This window comes from Antedon bifida, chromosome 9 (genome assembly GCF_963402885.1).
Source record: "Antedon bifida chromosome 9, ecAntBifi1.1, whole genome shotgun sequence".
Lineage (NCBI taxonomy): Eukaryota > Metazoa > Echinodermata > Crinoidea > Comatulida > Antedonidae > Antedon > Antedon bifida.
Window position 1 is genome coordinate 19,937,408 of NC_136234.1, and position 14,241 is coordinate 19,951,648.

A 14,241-nucleotide genomic window follows, 5' to 3' on the forward strand; every position below is an offset into this window, starting at 1 on the left:
TCAACTATTTCGGTTTATTGCTTTCTCGTTCTATTTTTTTTAAATGTCTAATTTATTATAAGTGTCACGTGTTGTCATTTCTCCATAATGTATATACCACAGATACATTTATTTTGCCGTGAATATATAATTAAAATTGACCCATAATGCATTGCTTAAATAACTTTATTTGGTGGAAACCACGCCGTTAGCAATCTTGTGACAAACGGAAGTGAGCCCTTTAATGAGTTTGTGAGATCAAGTGAGAGGTGTGAAGGGCGGTTAATACATTGGAAGGCAAAGACCAATACATTTTTAAATTCATCGTTTGTTATTTTCCCTAGATTATGGGAGCAACTTCCCAATGAAATTAAACAATGTGCTACAATTTCAGACTTTAAATCCCAACTCACCAAACATTTGATCTCAAAATATTAAGTTGTAATTGTTTATATTGTTTATTCAATGCAGCTTATTTTTAATTGGTGTATCTCATTATAACTTTGTTTTGTTTTGTTTTATTTTGACTTAATTTGTGCTACTTAGTTTTGTTATTTTTGTATTTTATAAGTAATGATGGAGTAAGAGCAGTTTTCTGTTTGGGCTCATGCCTATTACTTGCTCCTGGCAAGATGAATTGTACTTTTGCCGAATAAATATTATTATTATTATTATTATAGGTAAAGAAATAGAATTGGGAAAGGGAATTGTTATTATTGCCTAACGAGTGAGCCCGTAACAAACAGCACGGCACGTGACAAAAGAGGTATGTAGCCTATTTTATCATGAAGTCGTATTAGTTAGCTTTATATTCATACAGAAAATCAATTAGAAACTCAGCGTGCAATGTTACAATAAAAATGTAGAACCAGTGAAGACTTTTGAAATGCATTATGCCCTCTATAGTTTACTATAACCGATTCTGTATCTATAGGGGGCGCCAGATTCATCAATCAAAAACATAAGATAAAGATTATTATTTAGATTAAAATAACCTTGAAAAAGTGTGTTTTTTTCAGCAACACGTAAAAAGTACTGAAAAATTAAAAACGTGATTTTCGTGATTCACGTATAAAAATTGAATAAATGAATCTTTAAAAAAAAAATATGTTAAATTATGAAATATTCTCTCAATATCCAACTCATTAACATTCATTTTTTGTACATTATTGTTGGCCAACACACGCTGGCAAAGTCAGAAATAGTGTATTACGTTAAGAGATATGACATCTTTTCTTTTTCTTTTCTCTTAGTATTCTACAGTACAGTATTCTAGCCTATCTAGAGAATTAAACTGCGCTATTACCGAATGATTTATTTGACCATTGTCGGTAAATAGTTTGCGCTGGCCTTCTGAAGTTATAACAGCTTAATTGTATATGACAGTTCGGTTCTCTGAATTTAAATTCATCATTATTTTCTGAATAATAAAACAATTAGGTGATGTCTTCATTCTCACAAAGCAGCTTTATCGGTTATATCACTCAACTTATTTATATGACACAGTTGTGCTTCTTAAAATTAATGATAATAATTTAATGAATAATAACAGTGAAACCATTATGATCGTGCAGTACATACAGAACTAGAAAGACCATAATTAATAGCAACTGTAGTATTATTCAAAGGTGAATATTATGACTATTTATTACCCTAGAAATTTGTTCGTTTGTTTCCAGGCAAGAAATGTTTGACATTTATTTATACTAGGCTGGCTAATACAACAATATATCGTCGTTTAAAGTTACAGGCGCTAAAATATGGAATAACCATCAACTGAAATTAAATATTACCCAACAATTACATCAATCAAAGCTAGATACTGATCTCAATTCAATAAAAAAAACTAAACATTTTTCCCTGATTTTTTAGTCGCGTGCAACACGACTCTATGCTCACTATGTCGGTCGGTCGGTAAACACTAACTCAAATTTGCGCACGCGACTGCAGCCATGTATATGGCCTTGTTTGTATTTAAGACAGGACAACAATGCAAAACCTGATTACGTAATCCTGTAAAAATATGTTGTTAAATAAATAAAAAACGATAAAGATGTTAAACTAAATTGCGATATTTGTTATTTTGTGGGGTGTATTCCCGAATAATCACAAAATCAAAACGGTTCTGGGCAAAAGCGCTCAACGATCTGTGCAGCCACTAAAGTATGGTAGCATGTATCCGAGACATGAATTTTAGTTGATAGAAAGCGCACATTCTAATTGAAAAATGGCCTTTGGTAGTACAGTAAACTACCAGCCTACCTGGTCTAGTACTGGTAGGCCTACTACATAGTAAATAACTATACATAGGCCAGGATAGAACAATTGGTTATCTTTAAACCTTAATTGATACACAGTAGTTTCACACCATTCACACGCAGGCAAGCTTGCTTGTCGTAGTCATGAACCTGGATGCATTTACCAGGGAAGAGTAACCGTTTCACTTGCTTTTACCAACTTTCACAAATCAAAATAAGGCATGTTGTATTATTCCATATTGGTCCGAAATCTCTATATAAACAAATTAATAAGTGTCATCATGTCAAATTTTAGGCCTGGAAAGTTTAAAGTTTGTGACATTATTCTCAAATTGGACAACTAATTGGCAAGAGTAAAGATGAAAAGTACTGACATTTTCACGATTGATCAGTAGCGATATAAAGACACGACAAACATATTGTGGATTGTCGCATTATGTAGTGTTGAATTGACACCCTATGAAAGAATGCTGAATTAATATTGACGGATTATTAGCACTGTTCCGGAACTTGCATTCACACGAGCCAATGCTTAATTTGGTTAGAAAGTTAACACTAAGGTAGGATATGGAATTCAGAAGCTGACAAAATCACACCTCAATACATTTAAACGCTAACATCTCTATCAGAGTAAATAAAATCACAGCTAGGATTTTGTGACATAGTATTGCGAGCTAAGTTAATCTGCAAGGGTCTACTAGCATCTTTATAAGTTAAAGACTGCGTAATAAGGTTTATCGCAAATAGCTTGAGATCGCGAGGAACGTAATTTCACAATGCATGGTGGGAAAGAATAGAAGCGCGTGACCCCATCTCCATCCCATCATGCGTCATGCGATATTGTGTAGGCCGAGGTGGAAGTTCGTGAATGCAAGTTAGGTACAAAGGTTACAAAAATTATTGTAATTTACTATTATAAATTTACATGAGACATAAGTCAACTTTTGACTTGAATTTGACTAACACAGTTTATTCATTATTGGTGCTTACTGTATGTTGTTTTCTTACAGTAAATCTTCAAAATAATTTTAAATGCATGCAATTTAGGAAAAATGTTTACGACATAATCAGAAGATCATAATTATCATCAAAAATGTTTTTATAGCAATTCGGATAAGCTGTAGTAAGTCTGATATATTGAAATTGCTAATTTCTTCATCATATTTAATTCAGGCCAATCTTATAATGATTGCAAAATAAGAATGCCTAAAGCGCATTTGACACTGTTCTTCTTATACGCCACCAATTAATATGTATTCATTTTGACTAATAATTATTCGCGTTGTTTTTGTCAGTAGAGAAAAATGATGTATTATTTCACATAACATACGATGTTGGTAATTAGTCTTTACTAAACTGGCCGATGTTGGCGTCTACGACAGATTATGACGTATGAGGAATAACTTTCTCCTGTCAGTAGGATATTGACCACAGTGTAATCAGTAAAGTAAAAGTGATCTTTAAAAGAGAAATTCGTTTGCCCGAACAAATTTACAGACATTACCAAATATTTTAATAAAAGCAGAACTGTTATAACAAGGCCAACAGCCATAAGTCGCGTGCTCTCAGAAAAAAATGAACTTTCATTTTCAGTAATGTACTTTAAAACTTTTCTGTACATCGAAACAGTTCAAAAAGTACAGAAAAGCGATAAAACGCATAGTGATACCGGACCGACAGACAGACCGACATAGTGAACTAAAAGTAGATTAGTTGGAATCACCGATATGTACAGTACTTTATTTCTAAACAGTATTTATGGAAGGAACAACGACATTTTAGAATAGACCTAGTAAATAATACACACAGTACATATAACAACCCAGAATACATACCGGTGTTTCAACCCATGAGCTGTTTAAAACCTTACAAATAATCTGTATTATTATTATTATTATTAGGCTATTTTATACCATTGTTAGTTTCGATTCAATTAAATATTATATTCTGCCAAATTAATTTTACGACATACAAGGCTGGTATATATTATTTATTTGATTCATATTGTTGTAAATATGAAATATTTGTAAATATTATATAAAATTCATAATTCAGCAATTTATTGGATTAGATATATAATGTGTAAATGTGCTTGTCTGAATAAAATTGTATAAAACTTCTACTTACTTAGGCCTAAATATTACATGTTTCATACATCATTTAAGAACTTAAATTCACTTAAGTAAAATTCAGAATTGAACTTAAAAGTTCCAATTTCAACATCATACTTCTATTTCAATTATCAGAATTTGGCTGTCAAATCAAATTGTTTGTCATATCGCACGCATCGAATACTGGAGGCACTTGTTCAACTTTGACATAGAAATACGGTACATCTAACAGAATACAAATCAATGTCTCGACAGAAAAAAAATGCTTACTGTATAAATAGGGCCTTAAGTGATTTACATCATTACTATAATCACAGCAATGAAATCATAGTCATTCGTAAGTTCGTCGAGCCGATCAGAAGTACAAAAAGACATTTATGAAATAGAAAAAATGCTATCCGCTGCAACAACATCTATTCCGAAGGTGATTACTAATATCCGTATCACCTGGCGATACAGTATACAAATGCTATAGGCATATCCGTGTGGGATTATTATATCTTCGTTTCTGCTGTTGATGGGGTGTGACGTGGGTCGTGGTATGACATTTCAAAATCCCATTTCATCGCTCTGTGATTTTAAGATTAGTATAGGCTTAAATGCAAAACGAAATTAGTTTTGTATGAGAAAATAGTAATAACTGCAATTTTAGCCTATAATGTTTCTGTAAACAAATTAATTATTCCATGTTCCGTTTCAGTCCTGATTTTAGAAATTTCAACTTAGCAAAGAAAAAATAAATCATGATCACTGATCATCATTACAAGAAAATAAAAAGCAATGTTTTAATTTCCATGATGCTAAATAAATCATAGCATCGAAACACATAACGTGTAAGTACAAAAACAAGTAAGTTACAAAAATAGGTTTAAATTTGTTTAATGCACACAGAACACAGTCCTCACTTAATTGAAAATAAAGTGCTGCACAGAAAAACATAAGTAATTCGGCCATTTTCCGTAAAAATCCATGTACTATAAACAACAACTTAATGGTAATATAGTCTGAATGTATAGTTGTGAATATAATACGTCAAAAATCTCTTTGTTGTATGTTATGTTTGAATACTGTACACGTGAACTGTTGTATGTATGTTATCGGTAATATTTGTAGTGTGAATTGTTGAAGATTTTTACTTTATGTCATCCGATAAAACACGCAAAAGAAACGCCTAGTACAAGGTGAATGTGAATGTGTACGCCGTCGTGGATCATAAACTCCTTACTATGGTCTGCATCCTGGAAATTCACTTCTTACTAGGTGTTCTAATCTATTCTCAATTACTATAATAATTGACACTAATTTTTCTGTTGGGACTAATTCGTTGTCGTCTGCTGCTTTCCTTATGACCGAACTTTAATGATCTGTACAACGATTATGTTTAGACAGACTACGAAATAAAATAATTTTGGAACAACATTTACGAATTAAAATAAGTTTACTATTTATATCGTTCGGAAACATCATGGAACATTTGAACAAATAAGTAAATTATACAAAGTAAACATCGAAACGTTGTTATTGCTGTCATTACATTTTATATGAAACTTAGTAATTACTAAAAATATTATCAAACACACGCCAATAATGAATCATGAAACAATTTGGATGTTGACGCAATAAGCACAATGTTGATGCAATAAGCACGATGTTGACGCAATAAGCATGAACGCATGATACTCTTCTAATTTATACTGAAAACGATTGATTCATAATTGATAAGACTTTGGCTCACATTATACTAAGTCAATTGAATCATTGCTGGTTGATAGACGACAAGTAGTGCTATATCGCATATCAGAATCCATTAGTGCTACTTCCATATTAACTATAAATTAGTAAAAAATCCGTGCTTAAAAGAGATATTATATATACACTATTGTAAATGTCTTGTTGTTTTATAACGATTCATCTTGCCAAATAGTATCTTAAGTAGAAACAATATTCGGTCTGTCATCAGCATGTAATACATATCTGTCACGCGTCAACAAAATAATTATGTTTCGAGTGTTCAGTATGTGTAAAAGCAAGTGAACGTGTCCAATGATTGTATATTATATGAATAACATTAAAAAAAGAAAAGAAATCAAAGTCTAGTATTTCAGTCGATGTTGTTGGTTTCAGATGATATCATTTCCAGAAATTAGGCTAATATTTCAAAAATCTACAAGGAGTATTAATATAAGATATATTTCAAAGAAACTAACATTATCTTCTTAAAATATAATTAATATTTCGTATTTGCACAATATCTTTGATATGATCGACTTTGTCATTACTTTATATAGAGAGAAGTTAGGACGTGCTTACTTGTATATTCAATTTGTTACCATATTATCTTATTTCAATATAATTATAAACCAGTAATAATGTATTATGTAGTTTAATAAGAATACTAAATTAAGCGCATTGAGCTAAAAAAAAAACAGAGGGCGTGCTATTTCTTATTTTGGCCCATATTGAAGATAAAGATAACTCGAGATTTTAATAACCATTTTGGAAGTTACCAATATATGGATTTTTCTGAAAACCAATAGACCTGGTATGTAAGTTATAATTATTTACACGCAGAAATTCAGGACATTTAAAAATTGTAGACGCTATCGCAAGCAAGTCAAGTAAGTACGTTGTGAAATGTTATTTACGCATGCGTACAAATTTATAATATCGGTGCGTGTGTGTGCGCATGCTTAAACTTGTAAGCATATCTTTGTCGTTATCAACGATGTTTGCATTCATAAACCATCTTATTCACCTATAATCCGACAGATCAGATCACATTTGCTTAAATTTGAATACGTTTTTTCAAACCGTTACAACCCATATAACGGCATAAATATTTCTTGGAGACTATCAATAATGTTTGTGAGAACTCCACGGTTCATTAACGTCAAATTGTCATTAAGATTGAGATATCAAAATTTACTGTTTCTGACAGACTGACAGATCTGAATAGATCATGTTGCAGTGCCTGGGGCACAAGTATTTCCATAACTATACCTTTGTATAGTTCAAAGAATAGCCGGCATCAGGTGATTATCAATTTGGTTATTATTTTTAACATGTAACTGGATACTTGCCAGTCTGTAATCGATTGTATTTGTAAATTAGTTGAGATAGCGTTTACTAATTTAAATCCCTAGAATAATGATTTACTACAAAACAATTTGTTTGATTATTATAAAGATAAAAATATTACCCATATTAACACATATTATTAATAATTAAACATCCAACATATATTTATTTATTTATATTTTAATTGTCGATGTTTACATACAAATACTGTAAATGTACTGTAAATTATCCATTTTTGAATTTTTTCTATATATTTCGAATTATGCAAAAGCCTACAGCTTTTAAGACAAATTAAGTAAAAACATATATTTAAAGTCACCATAAATTATTTTTTGTTACATATCTGAATTATCCTTGGAATTTGATTTGTTAAATTCGCATCACATGCCGTTCAATAGCTCTATTGCACAGTAAAAGTTGTATAATGGTTGTATTTACCCCTTTTTTACACTATCGACTGGGAGAGTAACATTTTTAGAGAATCACGAAGCTGTTAGACACCTCTCTACCTAAATCTAAATTTTAACTAAATTATTACAATTGGTCAAAGTTTCAATTCTGTTGATATTTTGCAATTTGCAGACTGTTAACATGCTCGTCCAAAAATATGCCAACTGAGTTTATATTATTGATACGTGCACTTGTCTCTCGTTGTTTTTGTAATTATTTTGTTAACTTTGACAGCAAATCATTATAATTGAAAGCGACAAATACAGTTAATTGACGAGATTATTTATATCAACCAAATTAATTCGAGCCGTCATTACAGTCACTAATTAGGTCATCAAATTTTTATGAGATCCTAATGATTCGCAAACTAAAGATATGTTATCTGTTGTTAATAATAAATATAAGTTGTTCAGTTTTCCAGATTTGACGTTTTCATCACTTTGGTTCAAGAGAGAAATTAATGATATTGAACTTAAACTGAGATATTATTATTCTATACTGACATCTGTCGATAATAGACAAATAACGAATGCAAAACACACCTACTGTTCTAGAGTAAATTTTTCTTCAATTAGTCAGCCGCTTCCATCTTGAATCGAATGTCGAAGGCTAGGCGTTTAGATTTTTGTCACCGGAGCAGAGTAATTATAGACGGCGCACTCTACAGATGGGTTTCCAATCGCGCGCAATGTTCAAGCCTATCGCGCTGCATATAAATTTAAATGTTTTTAAACAAGAAGTAGAGGCCTAAAAGTAGGTATACTAATCGTTAAAAATGGAAAGTAATGCACATCACGTGATTGAATCAACCAATCAGATGACAAAGTACAGTGACGTGGTTATTACAAATCATTACATTGATTGATAACTTAAATAGACATGAGTAATGTAGCCAACTATAAATACTTTTAAATCTCGTTGGATAAAGATGTGAGGTGTACAAGGCAACAAGGAGTTGGCTAAATCTACTTAATTTAACGTAACAGACTGTTTTATAACAGGCTTACTATGTTTTCTTTTTTATTTAAAGAGAACTTTTTATTCACAATTGTCTAGGAACCATGGTACATTAATATACAAATAATAAATACATACATTAATAGGGAGAATGATTAGACTGTTCTATCAATTAAATAAGGTGGAACCGAGTTGAAAAACGCACCTAAACAGTTCTAAAGCAAACTTGTGTTCAACTGATCCATTGCTTCCGTTTTAATCAATGTTGAAGGCCTATACAGTAAATATAATTTAGTGACGTTTCTTATAATTAACACATTAAATTCAATACATTGTATATCATTTCTGTCGTAGAGTGACTCAATAGCGCCGTAGTTGGCAGCACCGATATGACGTGACTCTTAGGGAAGAAGAAGCATGTAGTTGAAAAGTGTAACATCAAAGTCCACAGCGAATTGAGACGGCATTGTTTGTGGATGCGCTATATTAATACGTTAAAATTATGTTGCACTTACAGAACTTTATTTTAATAATCGGATGAATACATTGGGTAGAGGATAGAGATTAAGGAAATTGATTTTTGTAGACTCAATCAGGAAAGTTAATGATAAAGCAGATGTTCATCTCTCATAAACGAAGATATAGCGACAACATTTCAATGATAATAGTTACCGCTTAGGTTGTTCATACTTCTTTTTCTGTGTTTCAATCTTATCTTTGTAAGATTTTAGTAAGAATATACAGAATAAAACTTCTCCACACCATTTTTAGAATATATGTATTTATTTTTTCATATATACATAATAGAGTACAGTACAATAGTTGACATGACTCATGAAAAAATAAATCTCTGCTCTTTCCTCTCTTTAACAAATCAAAGAAAGTAAATCTATTTTCAATCCAAGAACACAGAATTTATATTTGTTATGAATTTTAGAAACAATGATACATGGAAGTAAATAAGAATTGTTTTTATTATCGAATTCCAAGCGAATTTCATTAGAAGTTCCGAAAAAAAATTTCTTTTTGTCACTTTACGATATTGAAAATATATTACAATATCAGGTGAATGATAGAAATGATGTATAGTAAGAATAATTAGAATTACACTTAACTTGCAGAAATCGGCCCATGGGGCTTAAAACAGATTGATCATACTCTTACCAATTACATTCGGATCTTATTTCGTCAATTTAAATATACTTGTTTGCTCTGTATTGTATAGTGTTGAAGAGCTATTTGGTACATTGTTTGGAATTACCAATAATAAAATTTAAATTTAGAAAAAGTATTTAAGAGCGTATAAATCTATTTTTAGATTATATAGATTATTATTATTATACAGTACTATAATATTAACAGATGTATGATAACGGTGTAAAGCTCTGTCTACACTATCAAACTTTATGTGACAAAAAAATGTGATGTGCCAAAAATGGACATGATGATGTCATATCACTACCATATTTAAGCATATCACTACCATATTTGGGTACATCATTTTTTTGTCACAAAGAATAGAACGATGAAAACTGTACAAGAAAATCACGTACGCATCCTCATTTTGTTTCATTTTCAGAAGTGTACGTTTAAATATGAAATGTGCCAAAGGGGTGTTTTATCTACGAATATAGGCCACTTCATATTTTTATCTAATGTTTCACTCTTCAATACAAATAAGACTGATATTTTCAATCTCAGAACAGAAAGAAACCCTTTACTATAGGACAATAGCAAGAATGCAGAATAGCTGCTAAATATTTGCTACTGATGGAAAATGCAGCAAGAACTACATGTTACTAGGGCTACTAATGTGGAAAGAGTGTAGAACAGCCAAGTATCATGTTACTCCTATAAAATATCGCAAAACAGCTAGGTCTATCACTGCTTAAAACAAAAGGCGGCAACTAGTGGAAAACGTGGTAATGGTTCAGAAGATTAAAATACTAGAAATTTCCAACAACCCAGGTAAGAGTTAAATTACTCTTATTTCACTCTTCCCTAAATAAACCAATTATCCTGCCGCCGCCGCCGCTACATGCCAAATGTCATAGGAATTCAGAAAGAACTTATTATACAGTACTAGAAAATCCAGAAGAACTAACTTTACATTGCCACTAATACTACAACATGTCACAAGACTACAGAACACATAATCTTGCATCTACTTATCCTATAAATTGGAGCCAAACTTATACATTGCCCTAAGATGAAAATGTATAGTGGGTATCACTCGACTGCAAAATACTCTACAATGGCTACTATTATACTTGGATTTTGACGTTTGATTTACGTATTTGCCTAACATACACGAATCTGAATCTAACCATGGTTTTATTTTCATCTTTATGGGCTTGTATTTATTATACCTCGAATATCAAATTCCATAGCTTTACTAGCAATGGCGGATATGAATCAATGGATTGTTATATCATCATTATTAAATCAGCGTATATTTTATAGTTTTATATAACAGCACATGATGATAATATATTTTCATAACTAAAAATTAGAACGTTTTCTACATACCTTTTACATATTTTACGTTAAAAAAATAAAGTTTGCTAATGGAAATGTCGACCTGGTATTTTGTATCAAAAAGCTAACCTTACGAGAATCTAGGGTTATTTTACCCATTAGAGACAGCCATATAGAATTAATGGCAAACGATATGAACGTTTTTCCAGCGATCAAGTTGCGAATATTCAAAAGATGAAATATGCATATAAAAAGCGACACATTTTTTCCAATAAAGCTGGCCAGTTGAAACATTGATGTTTGCTGCATGTCTCTGATAAGAGCTATACTATTTTTAGCTATCGTCAATATACGCTTTGGAAATGTTTAACTGATAAAAGTTATTACTAAAATTCTGCACGATAGTAATTCATCATGTGATATTTCAAGCTTTCGAGATGTGTAGAGTAAAATACAAAGTAGTTCGTCTATGTGTGCGAGTTTGTTTTAATAAGCAATTGCAATTAACGAAGTAATACGTTACGTTTGACGGTATAATGAAGGAGAGTCTTAGCTAGGCTGTTCTCATCGAATAAACATAGTTTTTAATTGGGAACACCGTATATTAAACACGATTTTGGTAATTGCGAACATATTGGCTGTTGTAAGGTATTATTCTTGATACAGTACTTGTTTACCCTACAAGACAGTTATCTTAGATTGTTCAGTACACACGTACAAGCCAATGATTAGCAAAACACGACACAATATAATATTTTCGAATAGTATAATAGTGTACCGTATATGATCAATGTATATACACTGGACATCCAGTCCGAAGTTTCTCATTTTAGTATTAATACATAAATGTGCCGCTATCTCTTGATGGATTCGTGTCACCCTTGCTAATGCAAACATTTGTCGTGGAGAAGCTATGAAAAACAGCGCCGATGGGTGTGTGTGGACATGCGCAGACGATCGTAATGATCTGTTGCTTCGTCATCGTATCTCTTTCTGGATAACCCGCTGAATCAACATGATTTTCTGGTAATTGCTTTTGATAAATAAAACGGTCAACAAATAAAATAGAAGAAATGAAATTATATCATAACATGCAAAATACTAAACTATTTTGTGTGTTTTGGTGGTCCACCTTGTGTGTTTATCATCAAATAGTACACGCGCTTCATCGGAATGAAATTGGTCATTGATTCACCTGAATTATGTGTACTGTGTCTCCTCATTATGGCATTATTGGGCCTACAGAGTACATTCTGTAATGACTGTATCACATGTGGTGCCTGTATTATGTTAAGGTTAGGCTAATGGCATATGATACGGGGGTCACATGTGATACATACAGTATACAGTATGACACTGTATTATTATAGAAGTTGCATGTGTTATAACTGGCGTTGTACGAAATGATGTCGAAAAACGAAATTATGATTGTAGACATTGCATATACAGTTAGTAATCTACCTAGACCGCCGATTATGCCATGCTATCTTAATCAGTCCACGTACGCATTTTGTTCGCCAATATATACACAGCGAATGATTACCATAATCACACTGTTTGAATTACATTATGCATATCTTGTATAATATTTCACACTTTCATTAATCAACGATCCATGTTTCTAAATGACATTACGGATAGAGACAATACATTATGTAGGCTAATGTTATTACAAACTCATCGTTCGGCTGATGGGCACTTTGACGTTCATGCCATCTCCGGCCGCTTTGTATTATGTCAAGATTGAGTGACACTTTCAAACACGGTCAAAACGACGCGCGCGTTTAGATACTGTCAGTACAAACGACGAGCGCGTTCTAATACTGTCAGTATAAACGACGCGCGCATTCAATAGACGTTGACGCACGCGCACTAAAGTAATTTTTTGTCAACGTTTAAAAGTGTTCATTGATGTATCATAATATCAATGTTTGATCGCGCGCGTCATATACCGACAGTATTTGAACGCGCGCGTCGTTTATGCTGACAATATTTGAACGTGCGCGTCGTTTATACTGACAGTATTTGAACGCGCGCGTCGTTTATACCGACAGTGTTTGAAAGTGCACTTTACTATCCGATACAGTGTATCACAAACTAGCAGTTCTTGACACAACGCGTCGGTGAGTTTGGTCTAGAGGGAAACATCTTAAATGACAACTTTAATTTGAATATCATTTTGAATGTTCAATTATTATCAATGTTTGAATAAATGCAGATATTAAATTAGAGTTTATTCCTAAATGTGTCTTAAAATCGAGCTATGCGATTCCCTTTTAGATTGATTTTTACGAGTAGAATTATAATTACCTTGTTTCGTGTTGTCTACAGAGCCGATTGTGTATCTATACATTCTGTATTGTAATTATATAAATATATTTAAATATTATGTCCGATGTGACACCGTATTTACCATCAATGTCTGATAGGCTACCACTGGTTACATAAATGTTCGTATAGACAAGATCATCATTGTTTGTTTTCGTGTCTTTTGTGGGCTCGTCATGCAATTCAGTACAGACCGCATCGTTATAATTATGTACTGTATAATAAAGTTACGACAATTTAAACATGCATGGTCTTTTTGTTTTCTATCATGTTAAAATAACACGTGGAAATTGTGATGGTACAGGAATATTCATAAAGTGTTAAAATAATTAATTGAAATGCACTTGTATACCTGTACATAATAAGATCATTTATCGTCATATTCTTTCATTTAAAATTGTATAAATAAAATTAAAATAGACTAAAACATGACAAGACTAAAACTATTATTATTCTTTTATAATGGGCTTCGGAAGTCACGTGTTTGGATGGGAGTTGCTACCTCATAATTACTAATTTTTAAATATAAATGGGAACTCTTACTTGACTACAGTATTCTTGCTAAAACGTTCATATACGTTCCTACTGACGATGAAAATGAT

At 31.9% G+C, this 14,241-nt stretch overlaps 1 protein-coding gene across 1 annotated transcript in view; it reads right to left on the minus strand.

The window, feature by feature from the left end:
* Positions 1–14,241, minus strand: part of LOC144851547 (transmembrane protein 151B-like) — a 42,514-nt gene that overhangs the window by 6,074 nt on the left and 22,199 nt on the right. The window lies entirely within an intron of this gene.